General features: G+C 41.0%; 1 long non-coding RNA gene across 2 annotated transcripts; it reads right to left on the bottom strand.

The window, feature by feature from the left end:
- Positions 1 to 313: 313 nt before the first annotated feature.
- LOC308585560 lies at positions 314 to 12,621 on the bottom strand. 2 transcript variants are annotated; one of them, XR_014007487.1, is made up of 3 exons: positions 11,502 to 12,621; positions 2,124 to 2,209; positions 314 to 1,124 (listed from the first exon to the last, which is right to left on the bottom strand). It is a non-coding gene; the product is annotated as an uncharacterized lncRNA (long non-coding RNA). The 2 variants fall into 2 exon arrangements; XR_014007488.1 differs by having other exon boundaries at positions 314 to 1,117; positions 1,435 to 2,209; positions 11,218 to 12,621.
- Positions 12,622 to 14,599: the final 1,978 nt, after the last annotated feature.

Genomic DNA, 14,599 nt, shown 5'->3' on the forward strand with positions numbered 1-14,599 from the left:
AAAGAAAGAAAGAAAGAAAGAGTGTTTTAGGGGAAAGTGTGCATGAAAATGTAGATAATAGTGAAAAGAATATTCAAGAATGCACTATATTAGGAGAAATTGCTTGCAAACTTGTATATCAGGCAAAATCACATATGCAGATGTCTATATTCACACCCCAATGCTAATAAACACTTCTGAGGTGTCATTTTTTGAAAGCATTGCAAACAGATGCAGAAATGAACTTAAAAATAGAAACAATGAGAAACTGAAAGCAACAGGTTCACCTGTCCCTTTGTGGATGCAGATACAATGTGCATCTGAGGCAGGTCAGGCTCCATGCTCCAAATAGTGCATAACACTGTATGTTGCCTTTTCTCCTCCCCCTTGAAAACAGGCACAGGGAGTTGGACAGGTTGTCAAACATAAAACAAATAATTGTATCCTGAACATGTGTACCACCATTCATTTTAAAATCTCATTGTTCAAGGAAGAAAGTGGCATTATAGGCACACCAACCAACCAACTAACCAACCAACCAAGGATGCCAGCAGGTGGAGGATGACAAAGGCCTCACAGCTCAGACGAAAGTTAAATACCATGAAGTAGTCTGATTAGATCAGGCTTCCTCAACCTCGGCCCTCCAGATGTTTTGAGACTACAGTTCCCAGCATCCCTGACCACTGGTCCTGCTAGCTAGGGATCATGGGAGTTGTAGGCCAAAACCATCTGGAAGGTCGAGGTTGAGGAAGCCTGGATTAGATTGAACTGGGGTGGGAAGTCCTTTTCTTATGTGTTTGTTGTTTCGATTTCTCATCACCCTTCCCTGCAAGGTCCCAGGGCGGGTTATAGCAATCTAAAAATACAGTATTAAAATCGGTTCCAAGCAAATTACAAGCACAAGAATAGGGTGGGTCTTAAAAATCTCTCTGTCTCTCTGGTGTCAGAGGCCAGGGTAAAGAGGCTCCCCTTCAGCATCTTCTGTCTTGGTGGTTTGATCGGCTTTTTCATTAGCGTCAGCTGCCTGCCTTCCTCTCAAAATTGCTTCAAAAAGACTGCTGATAATCTCTTTTTGTTCTGTATATGGTTTGGTTTTATCAGGTTTTAATTTGCATTACTTCTGTTGTTGTAACTCATCCTGGGATCTTAGGAGAAATAATGATGATAATGAAAGTGACAGACGCTGTTCTGTGTGGAGGGAATTCCACAATTTGGGGGCTGCCTCAGATGGGATCCTACGTTCATGGTGGAACGAACAAGAGAACCACCTCTGCTAATCTTCACCCGAGAAAGTCTGAAGGGAAGGTGGCAGTCTTCCAAATGTTTCTAGGAGATCTTCTGAGAGCAGAAGATGGACAAGACCAGAAGCAAAAGTCGCTGGAGCAATTAATATAAATGTTACCTTTCTATACAGAAGGCTAATTTCTACACACACTATCCTGGCAAGTAAGGCACATTGTCAGAGTTCAAGGACACATACCAGCAGGCAAAAACATGGGGTGAGAAGCAGGTCCAGTGATGGGTGTGGCCTGCGGAAAGTGGGTGTGGCCTGGGGAGAATTCTAAGGGCCGGACAGAGAAGCATGAAGGGCCACTTTCGGCCCTCAGCATCATGAGGCTTCCCACCTCTGGATCAACTGAAAATACCCCGTGTGGCAATGGGGTTTCCTCCCTGTCTTTAATTTAGCGTGTTACACTTTTTCACTTGAAGCTGCTTCTTCACATGGGGGTGGGGAGGTGGTTTGTGTTTTTGTGCATCTTTCTTCCAACTTTAATTTTTGCTTCTTGTATACATTTCTCAACATCTTTCCCCCCTTGATTTCAGGGTTGCTAATTTCTCCCAGTCCGTGGTGTTCTTCCTGAGGAGAAACAGCCAGATGTTCTAAATACAGAGTGTGCTTACTAACTGGATAGCGGTTTCTCAAGCAGCAATAACCATAATAAAGCTGTCAGAACTTCCTTCTTTCTCCTCATATGGCATTTGAAACGTCCCTAGGATCTGTGCTGTGCTGTCATGGGAAGGGCAGAGCTACGATGAACAGCTACTGCAATTATCAGCAACTTCATGCATCACCAAGTACACTTATCCCTTAAACTTCCAAAAATATTCCCTTTCAGAAGGCTTTAAAGAAATAAATGCCAGACCTGCCACATTGGCTTTTTGTAACCTTGAGAAAAGCTAATCTTCAAAGCTAGGGTTCAGTTGCAACTTCCGGGGACCCAACCAGCACCTGAGTTAAAAAGGAAGAAAAAAATATATATGTCTTTATGATGCTGCCTCTTTTAAATAGTTCGTGGTTTTGACTGATCCTACCAAGTGCGTCACTCAAGGCCCTAAAAGTCTTCCTGACTTCAAGTCAAGTAATTATGGCACTTGACAAAAATAAAAACCACTTTCACAACCAAGGCCAAATTTAGGTAACTGGCAAAGGCTGTGAGGCAAACCAGACAACACGTTAAATGTGAGTATACACTTAACATGCCTGCTTTTTGTTAGCAAATACTGAGGGCCAGGATTGAGACCACACTGTATGAAAAATGTTGGTCGGAAATCAAAAAAGACTTGGATATTTGGTCAAGATTGAAACTTACCTTGTCAGGTCGAATCGCAGCTATAAAGATGTGTGTTTTGCCAAAAATGTTATTCTTATTTCAAACCCTCCAGGTCGTGGACAGAATGGAATGCTTTGGAAAATGGCAGAAGGATATCTCTAAGTTTGTCTGGCAGGGCAAAAAGCCCCGAATTAAATTCAAAATACTAACTGACTCAAAAGAAAGAGGGGGGTTTGCCCTGCCGGATTTAAGGTTGTACTACGAGGCTGCAGCCTTCTGCTGGCTGAAGGATTGGTTTTTGTTGGAAAACACCGATGTCCTAGATCTGGAAGGGTTTGACAATGTTTATGGTTGGCATGCATACTTGTGGTATGACAAGGCGAAGGTTCATAAATTGTTTAAAAACCATATTGTCAGAAAATCAATTTTTGCCGTCTGGATGAAGTATAAGGACTTATTAGAAAGCAAGACCCCGAGGTGGTTATCACCAGTGGAAGCCAAGATCTCTAAAAAAAGGCCCAATATGGAGGCCTACTGGCCAAAATATTGGGAATTGATTGAAAGAGTTGGAGACAATTGGAAGCTCCAAAGCCAGGACAAACTAAAAAATAAGGTGCGAGATTGGTTACATTATGCTCAAATGCAAGAGGTATTTAAAATGGATAAAAAAGTGGGTTTCCAGTTGGAGAAATCGAAACTGGAGACAGAGTTACTAGAACCAAAGACTAAGGTATTTTCGAGGATGTATGACTTGCTGCTTAAATGGAACACACAGGATGAGACAGTTAAATCTGCTATGATAAAATGGGCACAGGATGTAGGACACAACATTATGTCTGAGGACTGGGAAAGGTTATGGAACACCGGTATGAAATTCACGGCATGTAGTGCCTTGAAAGAGAACATTATGAAAATGGTATACCGGTGGTACATGACCCCAGTCAAGTTGGCTAAAATATATCATCTTTCTGATAATAAGTGTTGGAAATGCAAGGAGGCAGAAGGGACATTCTTTCACCTCTGGTGGACCTGCCCGAAAGTAAAGGCCTTTTGGGAAATGATACATAATGAGCTGAAAAAGGTATTTAGATATACCTTTTCTAAGAAACCAGAGGCCTTTCTTCTGGGCATGGTGGACCGGAAGGTGCCAAAGAAGGATAGAACCTTGTTTATGTATGCAACTACAGCAGCTAGGATTCTTATCGCAAAGTTCTGGAAGACACCAGATTTACCCACACTGGAGGACTGGCAGACGCAGCTGATGGACTACATGGAGTTGGCAGAAATGACTGGCAGAATTCGAGATCTGAGCGAAGAAACAATGGAGGAGGACTGGAAAAAATTTAAGGACTATTTGCAAAAATATTATAAGTTGTATGAATGTTAAGATTGTGTACGATTAAGAAACGTTATGCTTCTGCAATTTAGTTAAGTAAATGATAAAGTAAGTATTGATGGGGGAAAAAACGAGACAAATTAGAAACAAAATATTATGTTTATTAAGAGTGTTAAAACTAAATTACAAATTTTCAAAATTTGGTAACATAATAAATTTAAAGGTATAATAAGATGGGAAACAAGATAACAAATTGCTGAACTGGTTAGAACAATGAATGCAATGCCGAGAGGATGCGAGGAGGTCCAAAAGCGAATTGTCGAAGGACATTATGAAAATTTCTTAACTTTTTCTTCTTTTTCTTTTCTTTTCTTTATATATAAAAAATGTTTCTTGCATGCTGTTATGTAAACAAATCTGTTAACCTATGGAAAGAAACGCAATAAAAAATTTTTATAAAAAAAAAAAGGATTGAGACCACACTGTGCAGTGAGGGTGTGGGGTTAATCTTACGATGTGGTCCCAATGGGAACCCAGAAATTGCTGCTATTTTCCGGGAGTGAACCTGCTTTGGACACCAATGAAAGCTGACCTCCTGGGGCTTAAAGAAGGCATTTTCATTGGGGTTGTGGCACAGGAGGAAATGAATAAACTCTACCCTGCCATGTGAACATTGTCCTAATCCTGATCACACCCTCTGTAGCTGCTATTTAATTAACAAAGATCACATACATGATATGCATATACATAGACTATATTATTGGTCCTCTGCTAACAGATTACACTGGGTGAAACATCCAGAGAACTCAAACAAAGATACATGGATACTGATGGCTTTTTCATGTATTTCGTGTTTTTTTCCAGGATTGCACCCAGGATGCTTTAACTGTGCAAACGAAAAAGAAAAGCATTTGGGACATGGGAGAGGGCCTTCTCGGTGACTGCTCCCAGGCTTTGGCACTCCCTCCCTAGAGAAGACAAACAGGCTCCTTCCTGTGGAAGATTTTCTTGTTCCAAGAGGCTTCAAAAAGAAGATAGGAAAGAGTCAGAAGAAGAAACAGAGAGGACAGAGGGAGAGGAAGAGGAAGAGGAGGAGGGGGGAGCGGACAGAGTTTAAAGAGAGAAAGTAGCCTCCCATAAACTTAAACTATCATGGTGTTAAAAATTTGGAATTGGAACATTAATGGGATGAATGATAAGAAAAAAAGGAATAAAATTGAATATATCTTAAAAAAAGAATGCCTAGATATTATCTGTTTACAGGAGACCCATATAGCAAGGAAACACAGAAGAGTCCTGATCAATAAAAGACTGGGAAACGAATTCATATCCTCAGACAAAAATAAAAAAAGGGGAGTGGTCATTTATATTAAAAAACAAATTGAAGCACAACAAATTTTCAAAGATGAAGAAGGGAGGATAATAGCAGTTCAAATTAAATGGCAGGGAGAAAACCTAATAATAGTGGGGATATATGCACCAAATGACAATAAGTCGGAGTTCTATAGAGTGCTAGAGGAAAAGCTATTTGAATATGTAGACCAGAAAATAATATTACTGGGAGATATGAATGGCGTGGTGTCATTAGATATGGATAGACTTAGGGAAGGAAGAGGTAAGGAAGGGAAGTTACCTAGATCCTTTTTCTCATTGGTTAAAAATTGCAATTTGGTAGATATCTGGAGATTTAAATACCCTTTGGAAAAACAATTTACTTACCACTCAGAACCAAACGAGTCATTCTCGAGAATAGATCAGATTTGGATCTTGAATGAATTAATACCAAGATCCCTACGGGTGGAGATCCAGGCTAAAACGATGTCGGATCATAACCCAATAAAAATGGAATTGAAAGGGCTGGAAGAAAGAACGTACAGATGGAAAATGAAAGATTATCTGTTAGATGATTTAGAGACTGTAGAGAAAGCTCAGAAAAGGTTAAAGGAATATTTTGAGGATAACTTAGATAAAGACACAAAAATAAAGGTGGTGTGGGATGCAGTTAAGGCGGTGATGAGGGGCTTTTTTATCCAACAGAATGCAATCAAGAATAAAAGAAGAGAAAAAGGGAAAAAAGATATTCTACAGCAGATAATGGACAATGAGCAAAAATTAATCAAAAATCCCAATAATAAGAGAATAAAAGAAAACATCAAGGTTCTACAATCTCAGTTTGCAATGCTAATAAACAGGGAAGTGGAATGGAAGGTTAAGAAACTAAGACAAAAAAGTTTCGAATTTGCTAATAAATCAGGAAAGTTATTAGCTTGGCAGATAAAAAAAAGGAAGGAACAAAATACAATAAATAAAATCGTGGTGGAGGGAGAAGAGATAAATAACCCCAAGGAAATAAAGAAAGCCTTTTTGGACTTCTACAGAGGACTCTATAAAAACAGTGAAAGGAATAATTTGAGGAAAATAGAAAGATTTTTAAAACGGAAAAATATACAGAAGATTTCGATAGAGGAAAAAGAGAAATTGAATGCCCCAATTGAGATAGAAGAAATAAAAGAGGTAATAAAAGAATTTTAAAAAGGGAAAGCTCCGGGCCCAGATGGATTCACTGTTAGCTATTATAAAGAAATGGAATCTGTTTTGCTGACTCCACTGCAAGAAGTAATGAACAATATCCTTAAAAAAAGAGAAATACCAGAGACATGGAAAGATGCACTAATTACATTAATTCCCAAACAAGACTCAGACCTGCTGCAAGTTAAAAACTACAGGCCAATCTCCCTGTTAAACATAGATTATAAGATCTTTGCGGGAATTTTGGCAAGGAGATTGAAAAATATACTATTAGGAAATATACACAAAGACCAAGCGGGCTTTCTGCCGGGCAGGCAAATGAAGGATAATACAAGAAATATAATAAATATTATAGAATACTTATCTGCCAGGTGTGATAAGCAAGCTATGTTGATGTTTGTAGATGCAGAGAAGGCATTCGATAACATAATTTGGGATTTTTTGTTGAAACAACTGGAATATATGGAGGTCGGCACAGAATTTTTTAACGGAGTTAAAGCAATCTATACGGAACAAAGGGCGAAATTGATAATAAATAATGTGGAGACAGAGGAAATAAGAATAGCGAAAGGAACAAGAGAGGGATGTCCACTGTCCCCGCTGTTATTTATAATGGTGTTAGAAGTCATCTTAAATTCAATAAGACAAAACAAGGAGATAAAAGGAGTAACAGTTGGACAGAACGAATATAAAGTTAAGGCATTCGCAGACGATCTGGTAGTAACAACGGAAGACCCGATGGGTTCAATAAAAGAGGTACTTGAAGAATTCAAACAATTTGGAAAAGTGGCCGGTTTTAAACTAAATAAAAGGAAAACTAAAATTATGGTAAAGAATATGGACACAAATGTAATTGAAGAACTACAACAACAAACGGAGATAGAGGTGGCCAAAAAGGTGAAATATTTAGGAATATGGGTAACTCTGAAAAACATAGATTTATTCAAAAACAACTATGAGACGGTATGGAAAGGAATCAAGAAAGATCTCGAGACGTGGGGGAAGCTGAAAATGTCATTTTGGGGTAGAATAGCCACAATCAAGATGAGCGTGCTCCAAAAAATGTTGTTCTTATTCCAGAACATTCCAGTAATCAAAGGTACGAAGATATTTAAAGATTGGCAGAGAGTGATCTCAAAATATGTCTGGCAGAGCAGAAAACCAAGAATAAAGTTCAAACTTTTGACAGATGCGAAAGAAAGGGGGGGTTTGCCCTGCCAGATCTGAAATTATATTATGAGGCATCGTGCCTATGTTGGGTAAAAATATGGATAAAATTGGAAAACAAGGAAGTGCTAGATCTGGAGGGATTCGACAACAGATTTGGGTGGCACGCTTATCTGTGGCAGGAGAAGAGAAAAGTACATAAGGGCTTTGAAAGTCACATTTTTAGAGGCCCCCTGATTGAGGTATGGGAAAGGAACAGATATATGCTAGAACCTAAAGTTCCTCATTGGTTATCACCACTAGAAGTGATGAGTGTTAAGAGGATCAATATGAGAGATAATTGGGCTACTTATGAACAACTGTTAACTAAAGAAGAGGGGAAGTGGAAAATGAAGCCGTATGACCAGGTCAAAGAGAAAGTTTATGATTGGTTACACTATTTCCAAGTGAACGAAATGTTTAGGAAAGACATTAAAGATAAAGGATATGCTGACAAAGATTCAAGATTTCAGACTGAGATATTGAATAACAATAAGAAAATTCTATCCAAAATGTACAGTCAGTTATTAGAGTGGAACCTAATAGATGAGGAAGTAAAGTCGGTGATGACACATTGGGCTAGAGATATCGGTCATAACATATATTTTGAAGAGTGGGAAAAACTTTGGAAAAAACACCTCAAATTCACAGCTTGTATAACGCTAAAGGAGAACCTAATGAAGATGTTCTATCGATGGTATATGACTCCTGCAAAATTGGCCAAAATGTATGGAATTTGTAATTAATGCTGGAAATGCAAGGAAAGGGAGGGGACCTTCTACCACATGTGGTGGGAATGCCAAAAAGTAAAAGGTTTTTGGGAGAATGTGTATAATGAAATGAAGAAAATCTTAAGATATACTTTTGTAAAAAAAACCGAGGCCTTCTTGTTAGGACTGGTAGGAAGGGAGATAAAGAAGAAAGATCATAAATTGTTCCAGTATGCAACAACGGCAGCAAGAGTCTTACTAGCTCAAAATTGGAAACAAGAGGGTCTGCCGACAATTGAGGAATGGAGACTTAAATTGTTAGACTACGCGGAATTGGACAAGATGACAGGGAAAATTAGATATTCAAAAGACCAGAGGTTCATTAAGGACTGGGAGAACTTTACGAAATATCTGGAAAATCTAAGTGAAGGACAGATAACACTAGTGGGTTTTAAAGGAGCTCTGTAAAAAGAAAAGGGTATTGTCTAAAGAGAAATGGAAGAGCTGAGGTGATTAATGGCAATACAAAATAGGAAATGCGGAATTTTATAAAAGACTGTTATGGATGATTTGTGGAAAGGCTGAAGGAAGTCAAATAAAAAAATCTGTGAAAACAAGATGTTGAACTTGTGTATTCGGTACTATGTAAACCAATAAAAATTATGCATGAAAAAAAAAAAGAGGCTTTGGGGATCTGACTGCTTTTAATGAAACGGCTGGTGCTGTGCTGTTTTCATTGTAATAATTCGTATGGTTTTAATAGCTTTTATATATGTATATAGTTTCAACTCTGGTAATGTTTAATTGTTTGCTCTGTTTTTAGCGGTTCTTGTTTTTATGTGTATGCTACCTTGAGGAAAAGTTGGGGGTATAAACAAATATATAATAACATTTCTCCACTTAAAGGCATCTTCAAATTATAGCAGCGGCTCCACTTTAGATGTAGCCCAAATGTGTTTAGGATGTGTGGTTTTATTTGTTAATCCAAACATGGAATTGCATGCAGAATCTATTATCGGAAGTCATATCTGATCTGATACCTTGGATTTTTTTCATTTATTCTTTCATTTATTCATTTACTCTTTTAATTATTGAATTTATTATACCCGCAGGTCTCAGAGTGGTTTGGATGCATTTCTGAGAGCCATAACATTTACTTACTTACGTACGTATGTACTTTTCCTTGGTTCTGGAAAAGTCTTTGAAAATGTTTTGGCATTTGCCCTGATCTGGAATCCTCTTCAATGCATAGTATAGATATACTTGTAGAAGGGTGCATAAATACACACACACACACACACACACACACACACACACACACACACACTTCTGCTATGCACAGAGGGCAAGAGGCCATCTATACCCAACAAAGGAGTCCCATGTGGATTTGGCAGAACCGATTTGTGGATTGTGTGAGGTTTAGCATATGCAGAATATACTGTCCCCAGTATTGGTAGTATAGGATGGAAAATAGTATTGGGGAGTTGGGGGGGGAGCATACCAAACTGATCGAAATGCAAAATAAGCCCATTTGCAGGATTTTATTTTCCCCACTCCAATAGGCAGAACACTGTCCTTTAATCAAATGACATGAAAAGCCCTGGGAATATGTACCTTTGAGCAGACTGCTATATCACGCTGGAGCTATGGGCCTCTTTGTTTCATCTCCCCCCCCCCCATCCACTTTCCTTTGCATTGTCTGACCTTTAGAAAAATGCCATTAAAATACATACCGTGGTATATGTAGCTGGCCTGTTTACTAAAGATATACGACATTTACATATCGCATGGGGTTACTTGATGCATGTGCAAAAAGAGATTAAGAGAGCTCTTTCACATTGGCTGTGGGTTTCTCACATTTCCCTGTGGTCTCTAGAAGCAGGCTAGTGACTTTGCAAGACCCTAGCAATATGCAACATGCTCTCTCTTTACATATTACTTGCAGGTTTTCTGCAGAGCAGCAACACTTTCCATGATGCACCATTTAATCTCATTTACTTTATATGTTTGTGTGTTTATTTTAAAAAAAATGCTTAGAAATCCCATTTCCACTTTTCCAAATCCTCAAAAATTTAAGAGCACACTGTTTTTTAAAAAACCCAATCCCAGCACCATGAATGTAGTTGAACTGATTTTAAAACAATGGGATATCTGAACCGGTCAGTCAATAATTTGCCTTTTGCCAAAGCCTTAATATAGGTGACTTCAGGTTTGTGATATCCAGCCATGATCTGGAAGGAGAGTCAAAGGCTGCAGGGGCATCAGATGGGGAGCTGTATCTGGGTCAGGGGTGAGCTGGCTGCAGAAGGCAGTTGGACCAGAACTCCCAGAAGAACCACCAAGGTCTGCAAAGCCAGAGCCAGAACCCTGATGGACACCTGAGTGTGGAGAACCAGACCAGAAGCACACCGGGAATGAAGGAGTGTCCATCTTCAGGGCAGAGGGTTGGCCCTGTAAGTCTCCAATGTTGCATTAAGGGGATGGAGCACGAAAAAGGTGGTCTGGAGACAGAGGCATAAAAGACCTCAGCCTGCTCCTAACCTTTCCTGGAGCAAGTTGCTCACTCAGAGCTCCCCACGGTCCAGTAACCTTCAACCACCCTCACCACTTCCCCCGTGGGTTCTGCTACTGGACCAGAACATGACAAAGCTGTTGAGGTTGCTTACAGCTTTCACAGAAACTTCAACTTCTTGTTTTTTTTTTAAAAAAAGCCCTTCTTCGATTGTTTTTCTCATCCCCATGACACCCAAAACAAAAACATTCTCAGACTCTAAACAAGTGCACACAACTTGTGCCTCCGCTGATTAAAATCTGTCCTTGCTAATTAGCGGAAGCTGGAGCAGATTAATCTGTCAATTTAAAACTGGCTACAGATTGCAGCCCTTGTTAAAATGGATCAACAAACCAGATGAAGCTACAACCTTGGAGTCCAAGGCATCTCTCCCAGCCAGCCTTCTCAAGATGGATCCCAGTCTTCCTTCTTCTTCCTTCTTCCCAGCACCCCTTGCTCAAAAACTCTCTTTTCCTGTCACCTCAAACACACGGTCTCATCTGTCTCCCCAGGCCAAAGGATTCCTCTCGGATGGCCTATCAACAACCCCTTTTGTCATGTTAACAGATCTCCTCTGTTGACAGGCCAGCCAGGTGCCACACAGTTCCATGTGAAAAAGCTGACAGGACCAGCCCTACCATTTGTGAGAGAGAGACGGCCGCCTCAAGTTGCAAATGCTGGGAGTGGAGCAGTCGCAGCAGCCCCCTGGCCAGTCTTCTTGTGCAGAGGAGGAAGCTCTTCCATAGCCAGTGCTGAAGTAAGATTCAGCTGCCCTTCTGGGTTAGCTTTGGAATGTGAAGAGAGGAGGCTGCCATATTGTCTATTGTGTCACAGTCCAGTTCTAGAAGCCAACTGTACTGATGGCTGAATCTCATTTCGACACAGGCAAAAGGACAACATTCTCCATCCTACCTGAAGACAGCAGGCTATCTTGGGGTACATGACAAGTTGGGCCAAATACCCTCCTTCCACTCTTGCAGAGCCATTTGTCCCCCACAAAAAGGGGATATATCTGGCAACCTTCGGGAGATGGGTGAATTATATGAAAATTTGTGTCTTGCCTTTAAATATGAGGTGGCTGAGTGTTTCTCTTCCCCTCCTTCCTTTTAACAAAAGAAAAGGGTGTTGTTCCCAGGGATATTCTGTCCCACAACTTGAACATATATAGACAAAAACAGGGAAAATCTTGAAGACTAGGGGAGACTGACCAGAGCTTGGAAAGACTGCTGCAGAGAGAGCTTATCCATTCTCAATTACCACATAAGATGAATTTGTTTATTTATTATTTATTTATTTGCAGATTTATAGCCAACACTTTAGTGAATTTTTTTCAATCACAGAGAGGGGAGCAAAGTAATAAACAACGTACAAAATTTACAAAACCGTACAAGTAGGTCTAACCAAACACAGCTTAAAAATTCTGTCTTAAGGTAAACAAGCTGAATAAGTTTAGCAGAAACATTCTGTCCATGCCACTTTTCTTAATGTATGTGATGCACTTGAAAAGTATGCCAGTGATCTTTGACTGACTGACTGATTAATTAATTAAAATGTATCTCGTCTGCCTTTCTCTCCCAAAGGGGTACTTGAAGCAGCTATCAACTATAATAAAAAACATAACAATAAAACTCACTAAGAGTTAAGCAGCCATCAATAAAACAATAAAATTAAATGAGCGTAATCAAAACTAATTGGTAAAACAGCAGCATCACCAGTCAGCAAAGACAAGTATGCATGAAGAAAACTCAAAACATTTTGGGTTACATCCGTTGTTCACTTCTCAGAGAAGGCCTTTTGATTTTCTTGGGCCTTGTGGGATATCTATGAGCAAGAGTACCAACTATAGGGTGCCCTGGGTGCCCGAGCACCCACAACAATTTTGTTGTGAGTGCTCAGCATCCACATCACAGGGGCCCCAACAGACTTCCTATGCTTCAGAAAGCACCATAAGTCACGTCCAAGGCCTGTGAGACCTTGGAGATACTGGCCGGGGCCTTGCGAGACCTTGGAGCCTGACTTCCGGTGGTGCCACTGGATGTCAGGTTCCAAGGCTGGGGCGCACGTGTGATGTCATGACATCATGTCACAACATGATGTCATGACGTCACACGCATGGGCACCCATAATCTGGGGCCCAAGTCAGCTCCCCTGTTTTTGGAAGAAGAAAGGGCTAAGGAATAAACCCTACACAAATCTGGAGTGGAGTCTCTAAGATGGTTGGATGGCACCTTGTATGCTTCCTTCCTGTAACTCCTGCAGCTGAACTGGTGCCAAACTCACTGCTCTGCTTTCCTCTGGACCACATCAGTGGGGCCAAGAGAGGGGTCCTGTCATCTAGGCAGCCCAGGACCTCAATACACACTGCCCAGGCTTGCACCCCAGGAAGGGCACTTCGGTGCTGCTAACACAGCGGATTGACTTAAACCCTGGAGACGCACTTCATTGTCTTTTACAACAAGCAGATGCCAACCACTATTGGCAGTGATAGTGTACTTGCATGAATAAAATCTATTTTAAAATGTAGCTACTCTAAATTATGCTTTTTTGAAGTGGGGGACCTGTTTCAACCGAAGGGCCACCCTTCCTTATGGGGAACGTTCTGGGGACCGCATACCAGGGTTGAGGGGAGGGACACAGAGGCCAAACTCGGCAAAATGATGACTGTCTCTCTTACCTTTGTACAGTCGACTACATTCCAGCCACAGACAACACAAGCCTCTCACACGCCAATCTCCATCCTCTCACCAGGCAAGCAAGAGACATTTTCACAGTACAAGGACACATTCCAGCCAGACACACAAGGAAATTGGAAGCAGGGCAATTAAGGGGTGCAACCTGGAAAGAAGGGGTGTGGTTTGTATCCCAAGGGCCAGATAAAGAGGTCTGGAGCACTGATGTTATGGACTAGTTGAACGCAGAGGAATGGCAGGAGGAACCAGCTGGGGAACCCCCAAGAGAAGAAGGCTGAGAGCCCAGGGAGTGGTGGTGGAACAATTATGAATGGTCAGAGGGAGAAGACCAGGAAGAGGAGGTGTCGGAAGCTGAGGAGGTGGCAGGTGTTAGTGAGCAGGGAGAGTCTGTGGCAGAGGAAAGTCCAGAGTCAGAGGCAAGGGAGGAGGGAGGCCAAGAGGCAGAGAGGAGTCCGGCTGGTGAAGAGTCACAGGTGTCTTCCCCTCCTGCTGTGACAAGCTCCTCTCCCCTCTGGTCTCCCAGAACCAGAAGAGGCATGAAGAGGGTTGGCTGCATGCAGGCGCAGTCTGTGATTGCTTGGGGAAAGTCTTGAGGAGGCAGGGACTGATTTTTAGTCTTGGCAACTGATTTTCATGGAGGAAGACCACTGGGAATGAGCTGCTCTGTTCATCAGGCCTGACATTCAATTGAGTCAGTGGAGATCATGCTTTTGCTAATAAAGAGTTAGCTCCATCTTTGAACTGTGTGCTTTGAGTGCAGCTCTGGGACCTGAGGTTCATACGCCAACCTCCTCCTACTTTCCATCTTTTGCATCTCCATTTAAAAGATTTCAGGAAGCAGAGCTCAGACAGACCTGTGCTTGAGATCTTGGAGAGCTCAGGCCAGGCAGAGTAGAGAATGTTGTGCTGCATGGACCTCCCAAAGTAACATAAGAAAAGGTTGTCAATAAGGAAATTGTGTAGACCATAGTGGTGTCTTCCTTCTGCAAGGTGCAAATCTTGTTCTACTTTACAGAAATGGGACTAATAAAATGTAATTGAGAAAA

Source organism: Podarcis bocagei (genome assembly GCF_964188305.1).
Source record: "Podarcis bocagei genome assembly, chromosome: 4".
Lineage (NCBI taxonomy): Eukaryota > Metazoa > Chordata > Lepidosauria > Squamata > Lacertidae > Podarcis > Podarcis bocagei.